General features: G+C 43.3%; 1 protein-coding gene and 1 pseudogene across 1 annotated transcript in view; both read right to left on the bottom strand.

Annotated features, from left to right (window-relative positions):
- Positions 1-18,531, bottom strand: part of ANKLE2 (ankyrin repeat and LEM domain containing 2) — a gene marked incomplete in the record, with an annotated part of 2,117,323 nt that overhangs the window by 886,753 nt on the left and 1,212,039 nt on the right.
- Positions 1,233-1,366, bottom strand: LOC122793833 (annotated as a pseudogene).

The raw sequence follows: 18,531 nt of genomic DNA, 5'->3' as shown, positions 1-18,531 counted from the left end.
TTGACAAATGAGGACACTACACATGGGAGGGTGCAAAGCTTCCTCCTGTTAACGAGAATCAGGTCAAGGATGATAGCACCCCCAGTGGGTTTATGGACTAACTGATCCAAAGCATTTGTGTTAAAAGTCCAAGAAAGTCTGGGCCTATGTACAGGAAGATATGTACTTTTCCCAGTTTAGAGTGGGTTAGTTGAAATCACCAAGAATATAGTTTAGGTTCAATGCAGAGTGACTGCAGTATGTTCAGGTATGTGGTATGGGTATCCGGGGTCATACAGAGGGACCCGTAGCTTGCAAAGATATGGTATGGGTTTCTTTGCTTACAGTGAGTTGGATATGAAGGTCAATTGAGTCAAATTACTTGACAAACTCTGAGGTGTGACTGTTTTGGATGAATATTTGGCTATCTGCATCTTTTACTCCTTTCTGTGCAGTAGCCGATTTAAATGCTTGGAAGGCATTACAGACTTGCATTGCTAAGATGCTCTCTGAGGCTTTAAACATTGTCTCTGTAACTACACAGATGTCTATGTTCTCTAGGGTGAGGAGAGCTTGGGAGTTGAGTTTTTTGTTTAGACTCATGGCAATCAGCAGCAATACCTTCAGGTTTTCCGGGGCTGGTTTTGCTATGTTGGAAGGTTTATCAGGATGGCATTTCCTAAAAAAAGGCATGATGGAGCTGGACAAAATTTTAGCCAATATTCGAAAGCCTACAGGGACAGGTATAGACCATCCTAGGCAAAACAACATGGTCTGTGAACCACATCCTAAAAGCTGACAAATTCTGTACCCCCTTTGAATGATGTTGAAAACTAAGCCAATTGTAAAGTCAGCTATCTTCTGCTCATAGTATAGCATCATCTTTGGAGAAGGTAGATTGCTGCTCAATGCTAGGCTCATACCTGCCTGGGATAAAAAGCCTGAGAGATTCCTCATGTCCTTTCTCATATAGTCCAGAGAGATATGTTTCAGGTACTTTATAGTCACAAACACAATACATTTCTCTAATCCTACTAAAGTGTAAACCAAGACATTTTAACTTTAGGTCACTGTAATGACAGTCGTACTGGTACTTATAGTTCAATGGTCCAGGTACATATGTGATCTGGTGGATCCCGGACCCTGATAAGAAGCTGAGCGTGATGCTCGCCTTGCTCAGATTAGTGAGCGGAACATCTGTGCATCTCAAGATGGAATCATTTATGACAAGAGCATTAGCTTGTCTGATAATTAAAAATATGGAATGATTCACATATTTGCATGTCATCCTTCTGCAGGGGTTATGATAATCTCTGTATTGCCGTACCGGCTATTTTAATCTTATCTGTAGTGTGCAAAGTTCTGGCATGTGGTTTGGAGTGTGCACCACCATGTATGACTACAGATACCATCTATGTATCCCAGCCAGCATTTTTATTAGACCCTGAAAGAATTAGCAGTTCAAGATACAGTGAATGTTTATCAAGAATAGTGTGATGCAGATAAGGAAACAGTTAAAATTGCAGAGTAATATTCTATTAAACTGTTATTATAAATTAATAGAAAAATAATACAGTCGAGTAAATAAGAAATAAGGTAATAATTTACATGAAGAAAATGGGAGTGTTGAGGGGACCAAATGATATACAAGAAACGTAATGAATAATAAAAAGAAGCTACAGACTCAACAAATAAGAAAGGCATATTAAAAATTAAACATGAAATTAAACATTTCATACAGTCAAACCTTCAACACTTTTTACAGAATTAGAAGCAAAGTTTATGTACAGTGATACATATGGACATCCCGCATGTAGGCCAATGGATAATAGCCATACAGAAATAAATAGGAAAAAAATAGATGCCCACTTGGCTATCTGCACTGTACAAGAACAATACAATTAAAGTTAAAGGTGAAGTTGAATACATACAGGCTGGAGAGTCAAGCATAACCAATATATTAACAGGTGCAAAGCTGAAGTGGTAATACGACTATGACAGTGAAGGTCAGGGTAGAGGGAGATAGGAAATTGCAGATGAAATACAAGTATTAGTATGGAGGACAGCAGAGGATATGGTTATGAGTGAAAGAGAGAAGGGAATAAAGAAAGGTTTTAAATGTTAAGGATGGCATTTGGGAGAAAAAAAGCAGCAAGTAAGAAATAGGCACGACTCTAGAACTGAAAGTAAAAGGCCTTGATAAGACACAGACAAACAGACTTTGAGTAGAGGCTCAGGCACACTGGAACAGCCAGGCAGGGGAGGAAGGAATCAACTGGCCAACAAGAGATCATCCATCCAAGAGATAAATTGTAGTTTGCTAGCTGTTTTACCAACACCCATAGTACTCAGCAGCAGACTTAAGTGCATGTCACTGCCAAGAAGGTGAAAGCAGCTTCCACTGTACACATGCTAAAGCATGCATGCATAGCTGGGAAGCACAAATGGAACCTCAAGGTGACATAGGTACACAGATCAGATGCTAGCAGTGGGCACAGGCAATCCACAGACATCCATATCCTCCACGCATGTATGTGGCACAAGGCTAATGGGCATGGATGTCAGGTAGTTCTCCAACCTGAGGATAACTAGGGTCCTTTCATGAACTGAAGAAACTGTGGTCAGGAACAGGGTAAAGCAAAACCCTCAGTACTGTGGTGCAACGGCATTCCTAAACCATTACAGGCAGGCAGGTGCAACAAGGTCAGGCAGGACACTAACAACCTCTATGCCTGACTAGATGATGGCTTCCATCAGTTGGCTCTTGCTCTGGGAATTTGGGGGGGGGGGTACTTCCATTCCCTTTGGGAGGACACAGGAACAGGATCTATCACACAGAAGCGGACTGTCATCAGGGAAAGAAAATGAGAAGGCACATGTAAAATGGTTATTCTACAAAACTCAGACAGCTTGGTCACATAGGTCCATACGTACTTACTAGGCTGTTGATCATGAGGTTCTTCAGACATCTAGCCATGTATTCCCAAGACACTACTATTTTAAGTACAATTAGCCCAGAGCCCTCTGTGTTTCAACCAAGAGCCCTTTGTGCATACATAACAAGAACCAGAGCTGGGCAGACATTTACATGTTACCTATATCCATAATGGACAACGGTGCCAATCCTGGGGTGGTGAACTTATAGTTTTCCAGCCACATCCAGATTAATCCTTAATAGAGTTAGAGACACAATTTGCTGTATGTGGAGAAGAAGACTATTCCAGAGAAGTGGTAATCTCTTTGAAACATGTCTATCCCTCCAGCATGTTCTACGTAAGTTGTAGAAGGGATTAAGATCCCTCAAGTGGGTATTTCTTCCACTACTGGACTTACACATGGTACAGAAGTCTGAAAGGATGTGATTGACAGAGGCTCAAAAAGTCAGCCAGAGATTGCCCCTCGGTAGTCTGTATAATACGAATGACTAGACTTTGAGACAGTCACTGTCGCTTTTGTGATGAATGCCTTTTATCTTCTTGGTGTGAAACCATTGTAGACGTTCAAGTTGTGCCAAGTGTTTGAAAAGATACATAATGAAAGGGGCATATCCTTAATGACTGGCCTAATAAGTGTAGAATACAACGGAATAATCACCTCCCTGGACTTGGACAACATACATTTGTTAATAAGCTGTGCAATGAAAGTGGACTTTTTTACACCAGTGGATACATGATGATCGAAGGACAACTCATTATCAACATGGGTTCATAACTAGTGGATCAATTTTCAGGGGTGTGTTGTCAAAGTGATAGTTACAGGCGACACCATGCTTGCCAAGGGATACTATATACATGTTCTGGTGTTCAAGCCATGGTTTTATCACCATTTGTTTGGATAAGGCCTTCCTGAAAGATCTCGGTGAATTTGGGAGAGTTTATGATGGCACCAAGGTTGCAGTAATCTACAGACTTGGTCAGCCATAAGCTCTTAACATTATCTTTCAAATCCTAGAAATAAAACCCAATCAGGAGGGCCCAAGGACAGAACCCTGACGTACACTACTTGTGACAGGTCTTTTGGAGGAAGTACAGCCCACCACCCTAATTACCTGGGTTCTCTTTGCGAGCCAGTTTGCTATCCAACTAGTTACATATGGATTTACATTTAGCTGGGTGAGTTTACCAACTACAGCTGAGAGTATGGAATGGTGCTGAATATTTTTTGAGGTCTAGATATGTGATGTGCACCAGCTCTCCCTCATCCACTGATTAAGTCGACCAGATTAAGTGGTCAGGATCTGCCCTTGATGAAATCAAACTATCAAGGGTCAAGAGTTTGTAGGTTACTTATGTCCTTGTTTAATAATTCCATAATGGTCTTTTCCATAGTCTTACAGATGAGACTGGCTGGGCTTATTCGTCTAAAACTGCAGAGGATTTGATGCCCCACTTTTGTACACGGAAATGACTGTTGCAGTCATAAAACACATTTAGAGGTGGATATTAAATAGCCATTGTAGGGTGTTTCAGAGATCCTGTCTCAGGCTGATCATAGGCAGCCTGGAAGGTTATCTTGCCTCAGGGAAGCAGCGTTCTTAGCTTTGGATAGTGCTTTGAGGAATAGCTTCTAGGGAATTGCAGGGTGGGAGATAGGTGGGGGCTTGGATGCTGGTATGTGTTTTGGGACCAACAGGATAGATGGGGAGGTGAAGTTGGAGCTAAATTTATTTGCCAGTAGAATGGCTATGTCCTCTGAGTAAGAGGGTGGAATGTTGCTTAGTATTAGCTCTCTGTGGTTTTGAGTATTGTTTCTGAGGTTTCTAACATAGTTGAAGAATGCTATTTTACGTAGTATCTGGCTGTGATTGATTTGCTCAGGAACTGGGTTCCCTGTTAAGTTTAGCAAGAGAGAGTTTTTAATATTTGGAGCGCTATATTTGTTTTTACATGCAACAAGTTTTTCCCTTTTACCGTAGAGTCCGTTTACAGATGTATTTGGCATTGTATTTACTTTGGAAGTGGACAAATACATCTATGCAGCCACTTATACATGCATAGAATTTTTGAATCTGAAAGATTCCACATTTGCAGAAGAATCATCAAGGTCGTAGGTCATAATTCAGTTTTAGTAGATTAGCTTTAGCATAATCTCTGAACACTGAGTTACTGGAGGATGTTTCCGGCTTTAGTGTTATGGTGAATGTGAATGATTTATGGCTTGATGCGAAAAGGAAGGAAGTTACAAACTGGTAGGGAACACAGGTCCCCCATACTGGTAAAAAACAAGGTGTTGTTACCTCTGGTTAGTGTGGGGACTAGCTAGACTAGTAAGAATTTATGAAGTCCAAAAATCACTGGACATACATACTGGGGATGTAAAGTCTCCTAGTTAATGGAAGGGTAGCTGAAATCCCCTAGGAGAATGATGTTTGGCTAAAATCTTAGGGATTCTGTATTAGTCAGGAAGAAGTAATGCGCCAAGAGGGACACACAGGAAGTCATACAGTTAGTTACTATTTTATTAATATACAGACACTAATGCCTTTAGTTCCTTCAGCTGATGCAGTGGGCCTGAACATGTGCTAGGCCTAACAATAGCCTTGAACCAGGTCTTCATAATGCCTGATGAGACCCTGGGCTATCATTCGCCTCGTGAGTCTCACCAGACTACTAAGGTGTAGCATGGGCATCGGGACTAACTTTTTTAGCCTTGTTCCGAGGCGGCTCCTTGGAAGTACCTACCCCACCCTCCATACCCAATGCCAAACATCGGAGTCTTTGATTTTCTGGGCATACATTTAAAGCAGCCAGATGGCTTCTCAAAGTTTTGGAAACAAAAGACTGACAGACATCATAAGACTTGTAGTCGTGGCCTGCCCCTAAGCAAAATGAACAGTTGTCGTGCGTGTCCTTGTGTGGAATCTGCCTTCCACAAGCACACTTTCCCTTCCTAGCTGACAAGTACATCTGTAGTACAAGAAAAAAAGATATAACCAAAAATTCCAAAAGAGTACTTAGCTTGAATGCGGACAGCCAAAAGCAAACAAACAACCGGATTCCACGAGCTGGGAATCAGACATCTGTAGATCATAGCGGCAGAAAAGTTCTGGGTTGGGTACGTGCAGACATCACATATATAGACGACGTAGGTTTATGGCTCTGACATGCAATGTCGCACATACCCCTTACCCAAAGACTTTGGTATAATGCACGGACGTCCGGTGCTGCAGGGAACAACCTCCCCACTGTTATGAATACTGCAACATGAGAATAGAAGGACATATATATCAATGGATTCTAGAGCAAAGAACACCTGTAAGAGGAGGACGTTTTTGTCAATACTCCTTGCACTGAGCAGCAATGCCTTAAGGTTATCCTAATTCTGTTTTGTAATGCTGGAAGATTTGGAAAATGCCTTTGCTTATGGGGATGGATAAGGTTTTTGCCACTGTATGAAAGCCTTGGGGAGGACAGGGGCCGGCCATCCCTGGTAACGCAGTTAGAATGGTCTACCATCTCTTCCCAGGCTGATATACACTGTAATCTATTTGAATGACACCAGAAGCTAAGCCAGTTGTTGAAAACAATAATTTTTGTTCATACTGTGTCACCATTCTAAGTGAAGGCAAAATGCTGCTCAGGGCTAGGTTCATAACCACCTCAACCATATATTCTGAGAGTTACATTATATCTCTTTATAATGTCCAGGGAGATATGTCTCCAGGTCATTTACTCCCACCTGTACTATGACTGCGAACTATGTGGACTGTTGTGCATGGATTTGAGTGCATGCCTGTTTTGTACTAAATCCTGTCCCCAATAAGCAAGTGACTGTGACCCTCTCCTTGCAAGGCCTGATAAGTGTGGCATCAGAATATCTCACAATGGAATTTCCAATGATTAGGATGATGGGTTGAATGGATGTTTGCCTTATGGGTTTAAAAAATTGAGACACTGTGAGCTACGGATACATTTTTCGTGGTGGATGCTGCTTGACATGAGTGTCTGTAAGGCTGCTGAGATTAGCTTTTACTACAGTTGCATTTGGGAGGCTTTTGTGGTTTTCGTAGATTACTTTTAACAGCCTCAGCCTGTGTGGGTCTATGGTACAGTGTAGTGTTCTGTGTTACTAACAACCAGTTCTGTATTTGTAGCAGCTGTACAAGAACCTTACCGCCAATGATATTATATACCTACATATTTCACACATTGCACCAGACAGTTTAAGCATTAATGGTTTCTGGAAAACATGCAATAACTACTATACTGTCTCAGAATGCCCATTTCCACTAGGCTGACTGCAGAGAAAGTTGGAAAGTGCAAATCCAAGCTTCCAGATGTTAATTAATGTGGGCTTCAGGAGTGGCACCAATAGGGCTTAGGACTGTTTTACTGGCATGATATTGGAGTAAAAATGTTAACTGAAGTCTAAACACAAACAGAAATACTACTCTACACACAAACCAGGAGATTGCTGTGCAACTGCAGAGTACTAAACACTCAAGGAAATTTGAAGATAGAAAGTACAGTTGTGTACACTTACCATAAATGTAGATGTTCCAGTTTATTCAGTGTTGCAGTCATTACATTTGGGTTATCTGCTTGCAGGTAGCCCTCAGTCAGCCTGATTATCAAAGTCATGGGTCCTGCATCAGTTGCTGTCTCATCTTTCATGATGTCAGGTAGTCAGGGGTATAAAGCATGCAGCCGACGCCATTACATCAGTTTTTCTTGTCCCAGATGTCAAGTGCCCCCATAATGAGAAGCAATTATATACAAGGTTACACCTCCAACAAAAAGCAAATACACCAGAAAGCTTAAATATAGTAAATAAGAAGAGAGGTATAGTCAATAGAAGTCAGGGGGCCGGAGGGAGGGTAACCAGGACAGCAACAGTGAATGCATTCGGACATCTACATTTATCGTACGTGTACACAACTGTACGATGTTCTTCGTGTTTCACTGTTGCAGTCATCACATTTGGGTAGATTCCCAAAGCTAAGGAAGGGAGAAGGCAATTAGGATCAGTTATTAGGCCCTGCAAGACTGCAGTGGCAAAACCAGCTCTGGATTAAAAAAAAACAGGCAAGTGGTAATGCTTGGTGACAGTATGAACAGAACTCCAGGTAGCAGCTTCTAGGATGTCCCTGGTAGGAACACCTCTGAGAAATGCTGTTGAAGTAGATGCAGCCCTGGTGGAATGAGATCTTATCCCCTGTGGGGAAGGTTTTCCATGGTCCTTATAGCAGAAATGAATGCAATGGCCTATCCATTTAGAAATGGTTTGCTTTGAAATGGTCTTCCCCTCTGCTCCTGCAGCAAAGGCATCTAGCAGCTGTTCTGTTTTCCTGAGAGGCTTAGTCCTGTCCAAATAAAATCTAAGTTGCCTGTGCACGTCCAAAGAGTGCAGTACTCATTCTCCTTTGTTCTGTGGATTAGAAAAGAAGGTTGGAATATGAATGGACTGATTAAGTGCCACACTGGATACCACCTTGGGCATAAAGGAAAGATTGGTCCTGAGGGACACCCTGTCTGCGTGGAAGATGAAGGGCTCCACTGCCATGAGGGCCTGTAATTCAGACACTCTTCTTGCTGAAGTGATGGCTAGAAGGAAGGCTATTTTCTCAGAAAGGAATTTCAACTCTGCAGTTGCAGCTGGCTCAAAAGGAGATAGAGTGAGCTTTTCCAATACAAACTTAAGGTCCCAGGCTGAGGTAGGGGCTCTCCTGGGTGGTCTTAAATTGTTGGCCCCTCTGAGGAAATGCTTCAGCGAGGGGTGAGAGAAGAGGGGTGGCTCAGTATTACAATGAGCTGAAATGGCTGAGGCATGAATTTTAATAGACAAGAAGGAAAGGCCCTTGTGAAGCATCTCCGTTAAGTATTGAAAAATACGCGGTAAGCTGGGCACTGTTGTGCCCATCCCCTGAGTTTGGCTCAGGAACAGTATCTTTTCCACTTTTCAGCATAGGATTTTCTAGTACTAGGCCTCCTTGCCTCCAGAATGACATCCAGCATGTGCTTACTGAGGGATGGGTATTGCAGAGCTCAGGTAACTAGCCAGGCTGCAAGGTTCAGGGTTTGAAGCTGGGGGTGCAGAATCTGGCCCTCCTGCTGGGACAGCAGGGAAGGGATCTGAGGCAGGTGCCATGGTTCCAGCAGTGAATTACTGCACAAGAGGGGATACCAGTGTTGGCGTGGCCAGTCTGGTGCAATGAGTATTGTCCTTGGTTTGTCCTGTTTGATCTTTAGTAGAACTTTCGAGAGGAGAGGTAGAGGAGGAAAGGCATAAACTGAGAGGTTGTCCCAGGTGAAGGACAGGGCACCCACTTTCCAAGCTTGTCTGTGGGGAGTCCTTGTGCAGAATTTGTCCAATTGGTAGTTCTGAGGGGAGGCAAACAGGTCCATCTCTGGGCTCCCCCATTTGTTTCTCAAAATGCTGAATATCTTAGGTTCCATTTTCCACTTGTGTGGGTCCATGATATTTCTGCTTAGCTAATCTGCCAGTGTATTTAGCTTGTCTGGCAGGAATAGAGCTTGTAGGTGCACTTGGTAGCTCAAGGCTGTGTTCCACAGAGCCATGGTTGGTCTGCAAAGAGGGTATGAGTGAGTTCCCCCCTGCTTGTTTATGTACCACATAACAGTGGTGTTGTCTGTCTTTACCAATAATTGTCCTGGAAGAATGTGGTCCTTGAAGGCTGTCAGAGAATTATGTACAGCTAACATTTCTTTTCGACTGATATGCAGGCGCATTTGACTCAGGTTCCATTTGCCCTGAATGCACTGCCCTGCCAAGTGAGCCCCCATGCATAGTCTGATGCGTATGTTGTTAGGGTTTGGATGGCAGGGGGTAGAGTGAATGGCAATCCCTTGTTGTGGTTGCAGGCCTCTGCCCACCAAAGGAACTCTGTCTTTATACAAGGAATGATAGAAATCATTGATCCAGGTCCTGAGAATGGTGGCACCATAAGCTTTTTAGATACCACTGTAGTTTGCTCATATGCAGTATTGCATATGGAATTAGTAGAATGCAAGAGGCCATGAAACCCAGGGCTTGCAGTATTTTCCTTGCAGATAGCTGGGTCTTTGCGGCCAATAGTTTGAAGTAGGCTGTCAAATAAACTTGTTTCTCTAGCGTGAGGTAGGCCATCTGGGAAGTTGTATTCAAGCTTGCTCCCAGGAATACCATTTGTTGGCAGGGTACTAGGTGTGATTTCTTTTCGTTTATGGTGTACCCCAGTGAGGTTAGCAGTTTTTTTTACAAATGCCAGATGATTTTATAGTATGTCCTGGCTTCCTGCCTGAATTAGACAATCGTCCAGGTATGGGTATTTTTGAATATTTCTTTGCCTGCAGAATGCAATGACTGGAGCCAGGCACTTTTGTGAATACCTTGGGTGGAGTAGATAAGCCAAAGGGCAGTGCAAAGAACTGAGAGTGCATGTGGCCTGCTCTGAAGCGTAGGTATTTTCTGCAAGATTCCCTTATTGGGATGTTCAGGTAAGCTTCCTTTAAATCCAGTGTTGCCAACCAGGCATTTTTGCCTAGCATGGGAAGCAGCTGATGAAGAGTTAGCATTTTGAATTTTGGGATTACCAAAAAGGTATTTAGGATAGACAGGTTCAGGATAGGACGCCAGGAGTTGTCTTTTCTGGGTACCAGGAAAGTCTTGAGTAAAAACCTTGTCCCCATTCCTCTTCTGGGATAGGCTGAATAGCCTTGATACTTAGAAGAGAGAGAACCTGCTGTTAAGCCTCTGCCCACTGATTTGGGGGTAGGCCCGGCCAACCGTTTTGGGTTGATAACGTGTGGAAGTGGAATCTGTATCCTTGGGAAACTATATTTAAAACCCATTTCTCTTGGGTAATGAGTTCCCAGTTTTTTGCATGAAGGGCAATCTTTCCCCCTAAAGGAGCAGTCAGATGAGCAGGGCTTGGAAGGTGCAAGGTTAAGTCATTGTGACAGTTTACCATAGGGGGGTGTCTTACTACTTCCAGCTTTGGAAGTGGGAGCCCCCCACTGCTTAGTCCTGTAAGTACCTTGAGACTGAATCCTGGGTGGTCTGCTGGTCCTGGGTTTGGACTGAGAAGGCCTGGAAGAGACAGGAAGGGACCAATTCTTAGAAGGCCAATGTCTACTAAATATGGGAGGCTGTACTTGCAGGAAATCTTTAACAGTTTGCATAGATTTAGCTTTTTCCTTCATCTTTTTAAGTACTTCTGCTTTGTTGCCAAACAGGCGGTCTTGGTTTAAGGGAGCATCCAGTAATTTAGCTTTAACATGATCTGGCAAAGTTTGCTCCTTAAGCCAAGCATGCCTTCTAAGTAAAGACCCAGTGACAGCAGCCCTGCAAAATGCCTATAAGGAGTCAAAACCACATTGCAAAGTATGTTTACCAACTTGTTCAGCAGAATGTAAATCCTGTAATTCTTTATTTTCAGCACAGTCAGGAATCAATATAATTTTCTGTTTAAGTAATCCAATAATATGCTGCTGATACTTTAACATATGAAACTGGTAGTTTAAGGCCCTAATGGCCAAAGCAGCAGAAGTGTATACCTTCTTACCCCATCTGTCCAGGGCCCTGAAATCTCTATCAGAGAGGGTAGGGTTTTTGACAGTAGTAGCCTTAATGCCTTTGGGTCCCTGTGAAATGGTCTCTGGATCCGCAGTAGGATTCTTAAAGAGGAACTTCTCAGAGTCAGGTACTCTGTAATACCTGTCAGATTTCCTGGGAGCCGGAGGTAAAGTGTCTGGGGCTAGGCTAGATTCCAAGAAGGCATCATCTACAATGTCCAGTTCAGGAGGGATAGCTAAAGGTCTGTGTTGAGGCAGGAGTAAGAATTCCCTATGCCTCTTTTTGGAGTCAGAGTAATCTTGACTTTCCCAGCGGAAATGCTCCCTAAGAGTATGCAAAGTTTCACCAAAAGAGAAATCTTCTGGAGGGGAAGCAGAGGAAATGGATTCCTCTGCATCAGAATCCTCATAGGTAGATAAGAGCAAATCCTGGTCATCAGAAGCAACAGAAATTTTAGAATCCTGATCAGAAGAATCAGAAGGAAAATCAGTTGTAGGTCTCTTCGAGGGTGAAGGCTGGCTTCCCCTGATTAAAGTAATAAGGTCTTCAGCCATTCTTATTTGTTTTTTAGGCATATGGGCCTGACCATGTGGTCTGGGCGTCGGTTTTCTAGGCGTGGAAGTTTTTGGCCTTGAAGAAGAAGATAGCGTCAGTTTGATATGCAAGTCAGTAAGCCTGAATACACCCTTAGAAGCCGGTGCCTGCACAGCGGCTCCGGACCCATCCAAGGTAGAGACATCCGCAGGTTCCACAGTCGAAGAAGCATCTCGCGGCCGATGGGTCTCAGTAGAGGCCTGCGAATCTGAAGTAGCGGGTATCAGGGGCTGCAAAAGCGTCTCACTGAGTACCGGCGAACTGGCGACTAGCTTAACGGAAGCGTCGTCGGCAGCTTTGGACCAATGCGGTCTGTCTTTATCTTTATGTTTTTTCGGAATGTCAGTAGTCGGATGGATTACCGTAGCCACTTCTGGATAATTGAACCGAGTACTGAAATAGTTTGATGCAAAAATGAACCGATGACAAAATAGTTCGAGGATTGAATAAGGCACAAAACTGACAGCGAGGGACGCTGTGGTCTGGGCCTAAGCAAAGAATGCAGTACGAATAAAAATCTTTATGAGGTATTTACTTTCCACAAGTAATACAATTGTTAACTTTTACTGACATCGGTTTTACAGCAAGAAAAAGGATCCCCAACTGGGTACTTAGCTTTTTTGAAGACTTCGGTTCTGAAACTCGAAAATGAAAATTTCAGGAGTCGGCCGACAGGCACTTGCGAATTGCTTCTGCTTCGGGCACTGGCAAGAAAGACTGATGTAATAGCGTCGGCTGCATGCTTTATACCCGTGAAAACCTGACGTCATGGAAGATGAGACAGCAACCGACGCAAGACCCAAGACTTTGATAATCATGCCGACTGAGGGCTACCTGCAAAGCAGATAACCCAAACATCCTTAACCTTCTCTACAAAACCTATGTACCTGCATCTATACAAAGGCACTGCTGACTGCTGCTGCATGATGGGCATCATCACGGAGACACAAGTAACTTATACAAGCAGAGAAATTAAAATTCAAACAGCCCTCTGGCCAATAGCAGATGAGCACATTCTAAAGTTCTTTAAGTATTATAGGTTCATAGGTTTATACTAGGCTATCTGCCCTAAGGCATTTATAAGCCTAGCCCAAAGTTTTGTGGCTTACGCCACCCCTTATATGAAAAAATACTGTACCCATTAGTTTGTTGTGCCTCTGTCCAGCAGTGACATAGAGATGATTCCCGGGGTAAACCTACGATCTCCCATCCACAGGTCAAGATTTCTCTTGAACAGAGCCAGCAAGGTGCTCTGCCTCACATGGACCGGGATTTTATTCCACAGCATAGGGAGTCTCTGAGTGATAAATCTATCCCTCCAGCACGTCCTATTTATATCCGTGCTAAGGTTTAAGTCGCTTGCTCTAGTGGTTTTGGGGATTTTGGTTTTTTGGAGGTGGAGCATGTCCATTAATTCCGGGTTGGACATGGCCTTGTATGTCAGGCACATGTCACCTCTGAGCAGACGGTATGCGACTGAATAGAGCTGGAGTTTCTTCAATCTGGCAGCATATGACAGATTTTGGAGTCCCTTTATCCTTTTGGTGAGGAACTTTTGGGGTCTCTCCAATTGCTGCAGATGTCGGGTGAGATACATCCTGAATGGGGCATTGTACTCGATCAATGGTCTGATAAGTGAAGAGTACAGGGGAACAATGACCTCACTAGATCTGGATGTGAATCCCTTCATGATCACGTGGGCAATGTAGAAGGTCTTTCTAACCACTTTAGCAACGTGAGTGTCAAAAGAAAGGCCACTGTCAACCTGGGTCCCCAGGTCCCAGATAACCTCTTCTGTGCTTAGTGGATTGCCACCTATATGGTAGCTTGGGGTTACCTTGTTTTTCCCGAAGGGTATGACTATACATTTTTTGGCGTTTAACTTCAGGCCATGGCTCTGGCACCAGCTATCTGTTTCCGTGAGTCCCTTCTGAAGGATATCCGTGTCCGATGCACTTTCCACTATGGCCCAGTTTGCAGTCGCCTGCAAACTTTGTCAGCCAAAGTCCTCCCATGTTGGCCTGTACTTCTGAGAAGTAGATGCCGAACAATAGGGGCCAAGGACCGAGCCCTGTGGGACACCACTTGTGACCGGCTTGGAGTCTGACATAGCGCCAGCAACTCTAACCCTGTGGGTTCTGTCCTTAAGCCAGTTTGCAACCCATCTTGTGACATATGGGTTTACATTTAAGCTGGTAAGTTTTTCTACAATACCCGAGTGGGGTATTGTGTCGAAAGCCTTTGCAAGGTCAAGGTAGGCTGTATGGACTGCCTTTCCCTCATCAATGGCCTTGGTGACTGTTTCGAAGAAGTCGACCAAGTTCAAAAGGCATGATCTGCCCTTGACGAAGCCAAACTAAGTCATGTCTGCAAGTCCCCTATATCTTTATTTAAGAGCTCCATTATGATCCTCTCCATAGCTTTGCAGACTAGACTTGTTAAGCTTATGGGGCGGTAATTACCAGGGTCCGTAGAGGCACCGCCTTTGTGGAGTGGGACCACAGTTGCCGTACGCCACTCCTTGGGCACGTATCCTGTGGTAAGGCAGAGATTAAGCAGCTGCCTTATGTGCGGGTTTAATTCCTCATTTAGTTTTTGTAGCACACAGCCGGGGACACCATCCGGTCCCATTGATGCTGTGTTTTTAGCTTTAGAGAGAGCAGCTTTCACCTGTGCATGAAGCACAGAAAAGACTATTCACCTCTACTCCCACTAAAGTGTAAATCAAAACATTTTAATTCTAAATCATAAAAATAGCCGAAAGTAAGTACAGATCTAGCAAGTAAAACTTTATAAAGCAAAAAAAAAAAAAAAATGTAAAAAAAGAAGCTATGTACTCACCATAACGTTCCATCTGTGTTATCCAGTTTCATTCTTACTCAACAAATGAGTTCGGATTCAGACTCTGCCACCTTCTGTAGATCCTAGGATCCAACTCTCAAGCTCCTCCCTTACCCACAATACCCCTGACCACTGCAGTACCTCATACATCGTTTGCTGCTATTGTATGTATTATTACCAGAAAATACAATAACAATACTATAACAGAAAAGTAATACCTGAAAGATCGGGATTTCAAACAGGAACTATGGTTCCTATCAATAATTCCATTAGGTCTCTCCCAAAGACAAGGACAGGGGGAAGGAAGGAGGGAAGTTGAGGAAGATTGAAAATGGACACCACAGATGGAATATTACGGTGGGTACATAACTTATTTATCTGATGTTATTTTCATTCGTTCCTCAACGAATGGGACAGAGTCCGCAGCCTTAAGTGACCTTCATGTGGAACCACAGAACCAAAAGCAGCTCTATTTCTGGAGATAATGTTCAATTTGTAATGAGCAATAAAAGTATGGGTATTGGACCATGTGGCAGTTGAGCAGGTATTATCAATGGATGCTCTAGCCCAAAATGCAACTGATGTAAGACATTGACCTGGCTGAATGCGCCTTTGGTTGTCTTGGTAATTTTATGCCTCTCAAAAAATAAACATAAGAGAGAGAATCTGTTATCCATTTAGCTAGTGTAGTTTTTAAAAATGGTTTTCCACTCTATTATTAGTGAAGGAGACTAATTGATCAGTTTTCCTGAATTCCTTGGTCCTGTGAAGGCAAAAACAAAGTTGTCTATGTATGTCTAGAAAATGAAGGGTGTATCCCCCTTCTTATTTTCAAAACTGGGGAAGAAAACTGGCAAACTGATCACTTGGCTTGATGTTGGCTTCAGAAACAACTTTTGGTAAAAAGGAAAGGGTTGTGCGTAAAGTAACTGTCTTTGTCAAAAATCCAATATGGTGGTTTGGAAGATCGTGCTTGGAATTCAGATACTCATCCTGCATAAGTATAAGCCACCAGAAAGACAGTTTTCCAGGAAAGAAACTTGAGACCTATTTTAGCTGATTGTTCAAAGGGAGAATGTACTAAAGTTTGCAAAACCATAGTAAGGTCCCAAGGTGGAGTAGGCTTCTTTATTGGAGGTCTAAGCAAAAAGGTAGCCTTAAGAAAAGCCTTACATAATTTACACGATACTAAAGGAGAAGCATCATCTCCAATGTGATAGCTGGAGTTGGTTGCTAACTGAACTTTAGTTGACAAACTTGCCCCACCTTAAATATCAAGGCAAGAAAATCTAGACTAGCAAAAAGTGACGGAGTAAAAGGATCTAACGCTCTCTGATGAGCCCAAAAAGAAAACCTTTTCCATTTACTTTTTGTAAATCTTCCTAGTCGAAGGTTTATGAAATGAGACTAGGATTTTTTAAACTGGGAAGGAAAGCCTGGAATGCCTAGCCATCATTGGAATTGGAGAAACCATACGGTCAATTTGAAGCCTGCAATGTTCGGGTGAATCTTCCCTGATGGGAAAGACAGGAGGTCTAGAGTTGGATTCAGTATCCAGGGCAGATATAGAATGTGAGGCCAAAGGAAGGGGAACAGCCCTGACTAGATAAAAGACAGCAATGTGGATAACTGTGCTCTTCAACTGGAATGCTTTCTGTAGAAATTTAGGAAGGAGAGGTAACGGTGGGTAAGCATGAAGGAGACCAGAGGACCAATCGTGTACTACAGCATCTCTCGGTGGCTCCCTCATTGGAGGGATCAGAGCAAAGAATTTGATACACATGTTGTTTAGGGGAGAAGTGAATAGGTCACCCCCGATGGAAAATTCTCTCTGCTACTTAAACATTGAGCCACCACTCATGAGGCAATCAGACTGGACCCGTTTAGTTTTCCCTGGAATGTGCATTGCTATAAGAAAGTGACCAGAAGAGATCATCCATTGCCACACTGTCATTGCTTCTCGACAGAGTAGATAGGACATGGTTCCTCCCCGTTTGTTGATGTATAAGACAGCTGACATATTGTCCATTTGAACAGCAATTGTCCCAGACAGTAGAACATCTTGAAAGGCCTGTAATACTAGGACAAATGCTCTCATTTCCAGAACATTGATATGTATCTGTCTCTTCGGGGGACCACATACTTCCCAAGTAGTGCCCCCCTAAGCCCAGATGGGAGGTGGCCATGGTCACCATGGGCAGGGGAAGAACAAATGGACAACCTTCAGAGAGTTTGTTCAAATGAATCCACCAAAGAAGATACCTTTTGCATGCTAGTGTGATCTTGACTGGAGTGGCTAAAGGATGCTGAAGGATGGACCATTGGGTTTGACAGGGTCCACTGAAGTATTTGCGTGTGAAACCTGGCCAGAGGAATGAGGATGACAGCAGCTGCCATGGATCCCAAGGTCTGCAAAATGAGTCATGCTGGAAGAGAAGAATTTTGCACTACTTTTCTGACCTGGGATCTTAGTGCTTGAATTTGAGCAGAAGGAAGAGAAGCTATTTGAGCTATCTGAGTTATTATGTTCTGATGAGCACCTATGAACTCCAGACTCTGTGTAGGTGTGAGTTATGATTTGTTGTAACTGAATGTGATGCCTTGATGGATGCACAACTAGAGCAAGTATTAACTTGCTTGTAGGAGTCAATATCTGGTTGGGGTTGACAGGAGCAAGTCGTCTACGTATGGAAACACTTGGAATCCTAGCAGTCTCAAGTGAGCTGCTAACAATGCCCTACATTTGGTGAACACCCTAGGGCTGTGGTGAGACCAAAGGGCAGAACTGGTAATGACTGGCTCCCAGCCTGAAGCGCAGATATCTTCTGGAGCACCTGTTCATCTTGATGTGATAGTACGTATCCTGAAGATCTGTATAGCACATCCAAATGTTCTTTCGCAGCTGAGGCAAAATGGACTGAATTGTGACCATCTGGAACCTTGAATATTGCACAAACTGATTTATTTTGCTGAGATCCATGACTGGTCTCAAGTCCCCTGTCTTTTCTGCCACCATGAAGAATCTCAAAAAAGTCCCAGATCCTGTCTGGTCTGGGGGGACCTCCTGGATGACTTTTTTTCAGATTTTCTATTTCTAATTGCTATTGCTTTCGTCTGATTGGGTGGAACATCAGGAATTATTTTCATTGTTATAGTTTGAATTTCAGAAAATGGTATGATATAACCCCTGGATAAAATTACTTGCACCCATGAATCTTTTATTACAGATTTCCAAGGCTGTGTGGAGCACAGACAAACGTTCCCTGACTGCCTCCAGACGGCAACAGTCAGCCTCCCGTCAGGAGCACTGAAAGAGCTTTTCTGAGAAAGAATCTCAGAAGCCCTAGTTCTGTGGGCAAACTCTGCTGCATGGGAGGCATCTTCCATGTGAGTTTCCCCCTCTGCTTCTGGGGAAACCATCTCCACATGAGTCTTGAAATGGACCCTGGGATTTGCAAAACCACATTTTTCTACCTCCTTATTGATCCTTGAGAAAGTTCTCCAAGGAGTAGAAAAATGTACTCCCATGGCAGATGGGAACATTCCCTCTTGCTCACATCTGGAGAGCATTTACTTTGGGGCCAAATAAGGAGGATCCATCAA

Source organism: Protopterus annectens, chromosome 2.part0 (assembly GCF_019279795.1).
Source record: "Protopterus annectens isolate FY-2018-M chromosome 2.part0, PAN1.0, whole genome shotgun sequence".
In the NCBI taxonomy this organism is placed as follows: Eukaryota; Metazoa; Chordata; order Ceratodontiformes; family Protopteridae; genus Protopterus; species Protopterus annectens.
This window is presented reverse-complemented; position numbering and strand designations above follow the sequence as displayed.